The sequence below is a fragment of the Rosa chinensis genome, chromosome 5 (genome assembly GCF_002994745.2).
Source record: "Rosa chinensis cultivar Old Blush chromosome 5, RchiOBHm-V2, whole genome shotgun sequence".
NCBI lineage: Eukaryota > Viridiplantae > Streptophyta > Magnoliopsida > Rosales > Rosaceae > Rosa > Rosa chinensis.
The window spans coordinates 62,397,390-62,403,165 of NC_037092.1; the positions used below are offsets into that span (position 1 = coordinate 62,397,390).

Below are 5,776 nucleotides of genomic sequence, written 5' to 3' on the forward strand. Positions count from 1 at the left end.
TGGGTAATTGTGGGAGTTGTAAATCAATACTAGTAATGCTAGCTTTTTGGCTATTTGTGACTATTTCTCCACACTTCTATACTCTTTTCTCTTTGAATTTTGTATCTTTGATGTTCATAATTATTGGAAGTGAGTAATTTTCTTGTTGGGGTTAGGGTTGTGTGCCCTAGCCCAAATTTTGTGTAAAAGATGTTTAATTTAATGTAATGATGCAATTTTCATATGATGGATGCTTATATATATTTTTTTGTTGGGTTAAAATGCATGTCTAGGAGGCTGGTCAACTCTAGGGTGTCTATTTTGAGCATGTCTAGGACGGTGTTAGAGGCTTGACCCCCTCTAATTCCTAAGCTAGAAACCTTCAATTTCGTATTCGAGGGGTTATAAGCATGGTGATTTACACCCGTTTCGTGATTGCGTGGGCGGGTCGCTTAGTAGTCTAATTCCTCGATCTTTAGGCCTCTTGATGTGAATTAGAGACCCTTGAACTGGCTCTAATTTATGCCAAGTGAGCTCCTATGACCCTTGAACCGGAGTAGGAATACCATGAAAGACAATTTTGGTCCTTGAGCCTTGAACCGCCTTGGATATGACTACCGTCAAAGTAGGAGATTTGCATCTACATTATATTAGCTTCCGACACATAGAATTTGGGTGAATGAACCTCCCAAACACCCGACATTCCCATTTATTTGGTTACCCTTTTATTAATTTCTTTGCATTTTTTTTATTGCTTTACATTTCATTACTTTTTTTAAAGTTAAAGCCAGCATTGCTAAGGCTTGGTGCCTCAGATTAGCATTTTTATTTGTTTTACTTTCCTTTATTTACTTAGTGACTTTAGTTCCGACTATCCACTATGCCAATAATGCCTTCAGACGACAGAATTTTTGTTTTCTGTCGTCTGAATCTTTTAAACTTCTTTAGACGACATATAAATTAATTATGTAGTCTGAATAGCATGAGAATCCATACTATTTCACGTTTTAGTAAGTTAGAAAATTAAGACGACAGATATCTGTCGTCTGAAAGAACTGATAAATTTGCATGAAAAAGTGGAAATTTAGGACAACACTCATATGTCGTGTGAGTAAATGGGAAACAAGTGGAAAATTAGGACTACATTCATATGTAGTCTGAGTAAACGGGAAACTGACAGCTAATTTGCTAATCTAAAGTATTCGATCCCTCCCTTGGCTAAAAAAGAAAAACTCGGGCTGCTTTTGCTAGGACCTTTCCCTTAGCTGAAAGAAAAAAAGAACCAACCCTAAATCTAAAAACTCGGGCTCGTTTTCCCGCCTCTGACTCTCAGCCAATCTCTCCCTCGCATGCTCGATCTCACTCTCATGAATCTCAGTCCCTCAATCCACCCTCAATCCCTTTCACCCTCTCAAGCTCACACACACTCTCATCCCCCTGCGATTCCGGCAAAGCAAGTTTGGGTATGGAAGTTTTGGGTATAGAAGTTTGGGTAAAGTAAGTTTGGTAAGTCTTCAATCTTCAAGTCTGGGTTTCTCGGTTTATTTTTTTCACTCTTCAAGCTTCATTCTTCAATCAATCGGTCTCTTGCTTTCTGGGTTTTCAATTTCATGTGTTCAATTTGCAGCAAAGCATAGACGTCCTCAAGTTTGGTTCGATTTCTGGTTCGATTTCGAATTCTTCAAGCTTGGTAAGTTGCTGCCTTTCTGGGTATTCAGTTCTTGTGTATGATACTATGAATAATGAATGATTGGTAACTGAGAAGAGTTGTATGAATATTTGCTTACTGTCTTCCTATTATTATCTTACTGATTTGAGTGATTTCAAATTTGAGAATTTTCAATTGAGTTGTACTCTTGTATTGGTCCTGTCTGGGTTCGATTTCTTTTTGCCAGAAACTATTGGACTTTTGAAGTTTTGATATTTGGCATCTGTTTTGCCCGTTTTGAAATTGTATCCAATAATGATAGATATATTGATAGCTCAAATACTTGTTTTACCTTTGTTCTTTTTTGGTTCAGTACAAGTCCTTCATCTACTGCTCCCCCACAGTACAATTTCCCTCAAATGAGTAATCAGAATCAAGTAGCTCCACAACAAGGACTTTTATGGGGCTGCTCTGCTACATATTTTCATCAAGAAAAGGTCAGTAAGCTTGCTTTATTGCTCTTTATACAAAATTGGATAAAAGATTACGTGTTTACTAGTGCCAATAATGGAATGATATGAATTATTTTTTTGCAGGTTTCAATTTGGGGGAAAAACTTCTCAATGGTTTGTGAATATAGCCTCTATTTTCTGTTCATGGAAGGTAAACTTTATCTTGTAGTACAATATCATCATTACCAGCTCAAGCATTTTTATGAACTGGTGTCTTGCACATGTAGCTATTAGAAACTGTGTTTGAATGTCTTTATATCGCTGTGTTTGGTGATTTTGTGCACTTCCAATTTTAAAAGATTATACCAACCTTTGACTATTAGTTCCCCTTTTTGTTTCCTTCAGTTCTTGAAAAAGGTTGAAATGCTGACTCATGAACTTTGACACGACTCTTTTATGAACAGGTGGTAAGGGTTGTAAGAGCTAATCCACTAATGCTTACAGCACTTGCTGCAATTACTTTGGCATGCTTGGTTCATCCAGGTTTGGGTCTACTTGTTCTCTTGCTCTCTCATGCTTTGTGCTGTCATACTGCTCTTTGCAGGTATGTCCCAACTTCGATTGCCATGTGGACTTGGACGAGTTATAAATATATTTTCTGTCCATTTATTGTATTCTTATTTTATATAAGTTTTTATTATTGTTTCTTGTTGATGCATAAAATTGTAAACTTCATGAGTCATTTCCTACAGTATCTGAAAAAAAAAATGATCCTAAAAGAATATCAGCTTGTTATTCTTTTGCTTCATCCCTTTGAAAATGTTAATCTTATTTTGTTTACAATATGTCATGTCATCTCCATACCATTCATGTGCAGGCTACAAAATTTGTTCATCTAGTCTCCCTGTATTAGACAAACACTATGTTAATTTGCATACTAATCCAGTTGTGTACCTTCTGCGCTATCCCTATAGTTGCTAAATTTGGTGCAATTATAGGAAAGTAAGATTAAGTTTCCCTGGTAATGAATTACTATATTACACGGGAAACTTAAATCTTACATGGTTGCCTCTCCTTGTTTCTGTTTTACTTGAACAATTTAGCTAATCAGTTTTACGTACTCTGTGCACCTGTTTTATATGACTGAACTATGGCTTTGTAACAGTTATGTGTTATCTACACATGCTCTATCAAGTCCATTCCAAATAATGTAATTTATTCTGAGATTTGCAAAATTGGTGCTAGGTGCTGGTATTTTTTCTCACATTTGGTTCTCTTGGAATATAGAATAATGGAGCGCGAGAAGCAGCTTAGCATACTTTATCAAAAACAAGGTCGTGCGACCCAGTTTCCAAGTCCATCTATTAATTTATTGTTTTGATATTCATTGAAATATGCACTAGTATAGCTTTCAGATTATCTTTGTAGTGAAATCAGGATCTGTGTTATTTTGTTCTTTTCAAGAAGCAGCTAGAGCAATTGACTCATTGCAAAATTCATGTTGCTATTTTGCATTCTGTTATCCAAAGAGGGCATGGCCAACCATTTCAGATCCAGTGCTATATATTGGCAGGGTTGAGTGCACCATCTTGCTGGGATATACTGTGCAATAGTTACACTCAAGTGAGGATCATTTCTGACTCTTTTAGCAACCTTATGAATTGTTACTTTATATTTTGTTTTGTCTAACGTAGTGTAATATGTGTAATGTGAGAAATCTAACTTTTACCAACTAATAGCCATAGGTTGGAACGATTAAAGAGAGCCCAATCTGAGAAATCATCACTTCTGGAAAAAGCTGAGGAACTTGCAGATCAATTGGCAGTGGATATCCTCATTTTGTCAAAGTGATGCTTCCATCAGATGTTGCTGTAGGCTTCTAGCTTCAACACGTCCACGTGCTTAGAGAAGGGTAAATTCAAACTTGTATTGCATTTCAGTTGCTCATTGTTCTACATTTATTGGCAGTTAAAATCTATAATAATTGAATATGAACTTCAGTTTATAGTACATGGAAGGTATACCTTCTATTTATGGTAGAGTTGCTCAGTTTCATATACAAATATTAGAAATAGTAGAAAAGATATTTGTAATAATAAATATATCAGAATTTCATTCAAACAGTTTCATTTCAGGTTGTATGCACTGCAGAATGGAGGGTTTAGGTTTCATGTTATACAAATAAGAAGAAACATTCTCTAATTTTTGGCAGACATTGTCTCAAGTAATATTTTAGGCTGCATGTAACTGTTTTAGCTTTTCTTACTTATCTATCTGTCTTAAAAAGCATGTCAGGCCTAAATTCTTCTTATGCATCTATCAAACGAAGTACATTATGAAACTTTAGTGAAACAATCTATTGAGACTCCCTTGCTAATGAAAAATATTTGTGGATTCTAGCAAGGAAGGTCATCATAGCAAAATGGAGCTGAAGTTGTAGAGCAGGAATTAGTTAGTGAAGAGTCTAAGCGTCATGGTGGTAGTCATCTTCAGCAGGGAAAACTGGCAACTCACAGTGATGAGGTATAATCTCTGTTCTTACTTTTTTATTTATTTAGCCCACGTAAAAGAAAGTTGACTGCTAGACTAGTCAAATTTATCACATATATACTTGTAGTTGGGAAGCTTATCTCCAAAAGAGCTTGACGAAGCAATTATGCTTGAGACTGCACTTTTTGGTAAATTTCCATACACATTTTGGTAAATTGTGGAGGACAAGAACTTGGATTTTAGTATGAAGGTAAAATTGATCAACTGCTTACCTATGGACTTTATTGTTTAATGATATAGTACATGCATGCTCTGTGCATGAAACTTTCATATTTAATTTGCTGCATTTCCTTATTGCAGTGGGGAACGAGGTCAAATTTGGTTTACACAGTCAATGATATTGATGAGATCCGAGCGGAATGGGCTGAGCATGTTTTGAAGTTCCCAGAAAATTAAGTATCAGCCTATATATATGCTTTTGTTTCTGGTAGGTTATGAGCAGTAGTAGCGTCTAGGAACTGCTTTTGTGCATTTTGACAGAACTGCCTATATATATGCTTTTGTTTCTGGTAGGTTATGAGCAGTAGTAGTGGCTAGGAACTGCTTTTGTGCATTTTGACAGAACTGATGGAAAGTGTTGAACAAATGCATGCAGTTGCTGTAACTACTCTATGGATGCTACTAGGTTTTTGTCTTAGTTAGATTAAGATCCGTGCAACAATGGCAGTCATTAAAATCATTTAATGTAAAGGCTAGCATGCTAGCTAGCTTAGTATTATGCTACTGATGGGAATGTATTTTGGTGGGTTGATTTATGCAATGAGGAATTTGTTGATTTCAGATCTTATAATTAATCTGCCTTTCTCGATTGACTACTGTACAGAATGAGGTTTGCTATGGTTCAAATCCAACAAATGCAGGTTTATGATATGTTGTATCACAAATACAGTAACAACAGAAAGCTGAAGTTTATTTCACTGTCAAACAACAGAGATGCCTTTAACAGACAACAGAAAACTGAAGTCCAATTCACTATCAAACAACAGATATGCCTTTAACAGACAACAGAAAACTGAAGTTCAATTCACTATCAAACAACATAAATACTTCTAACAGACAACATAAAAATGAAGTTCAATTGATTATCAAACAACAGAAACGTGAAGTTTTATTTTTCTATCAGACAACATAAAAACTTAAAATTGTG

At 35.6% G+C, this 5,776-nt stretch overlaps 1 long non-coding RNA gene across 6 annotated transcripts; it reads left to right on the top strand.

Annotated features, from left to right (window-relative positions):
- The first annotated feature begins 1,179 nt into the window (after positions 1 to 1,179).
- Positions 1,180 to 5,404, top strand: LOC112202469. Of its 6 annotated transcripts, none has more exons than XR_005800799.1 (10): positions 1,180 to 1,485; positions 1,607 to 1,669; positions 2,001 to 2,124; positions 2,224 to 2,290; positions 2,544 to 3,413; positions 3,550 to 3,702; positions 3,819 to 3,991; positions 4,480 to 4,602; positions 4,697 to 4,819; positions 4,930 to 5,404. It is a non-coding gene; the product is annotated as an uncharacterized LOC112202469 (long non-coding RNA). The 6 variants fall into 6 exon arrangements; XR_005800796.1 differs by having other exon boundaries at positions 1,181 to 1,485; positions 2,544 to 3,702; positions 4,930 to 5,060; positions 5,143 to 5,404; XR_005800798.1 differs by having other exon boundaries at positions 1,184 to 1,485; positions 2,544 to 2,683; positions 3,325 to 3,702.
- The last annotated feature ends 372 nt before the right edge of the window (positions 5,405 to 5,776 follow it).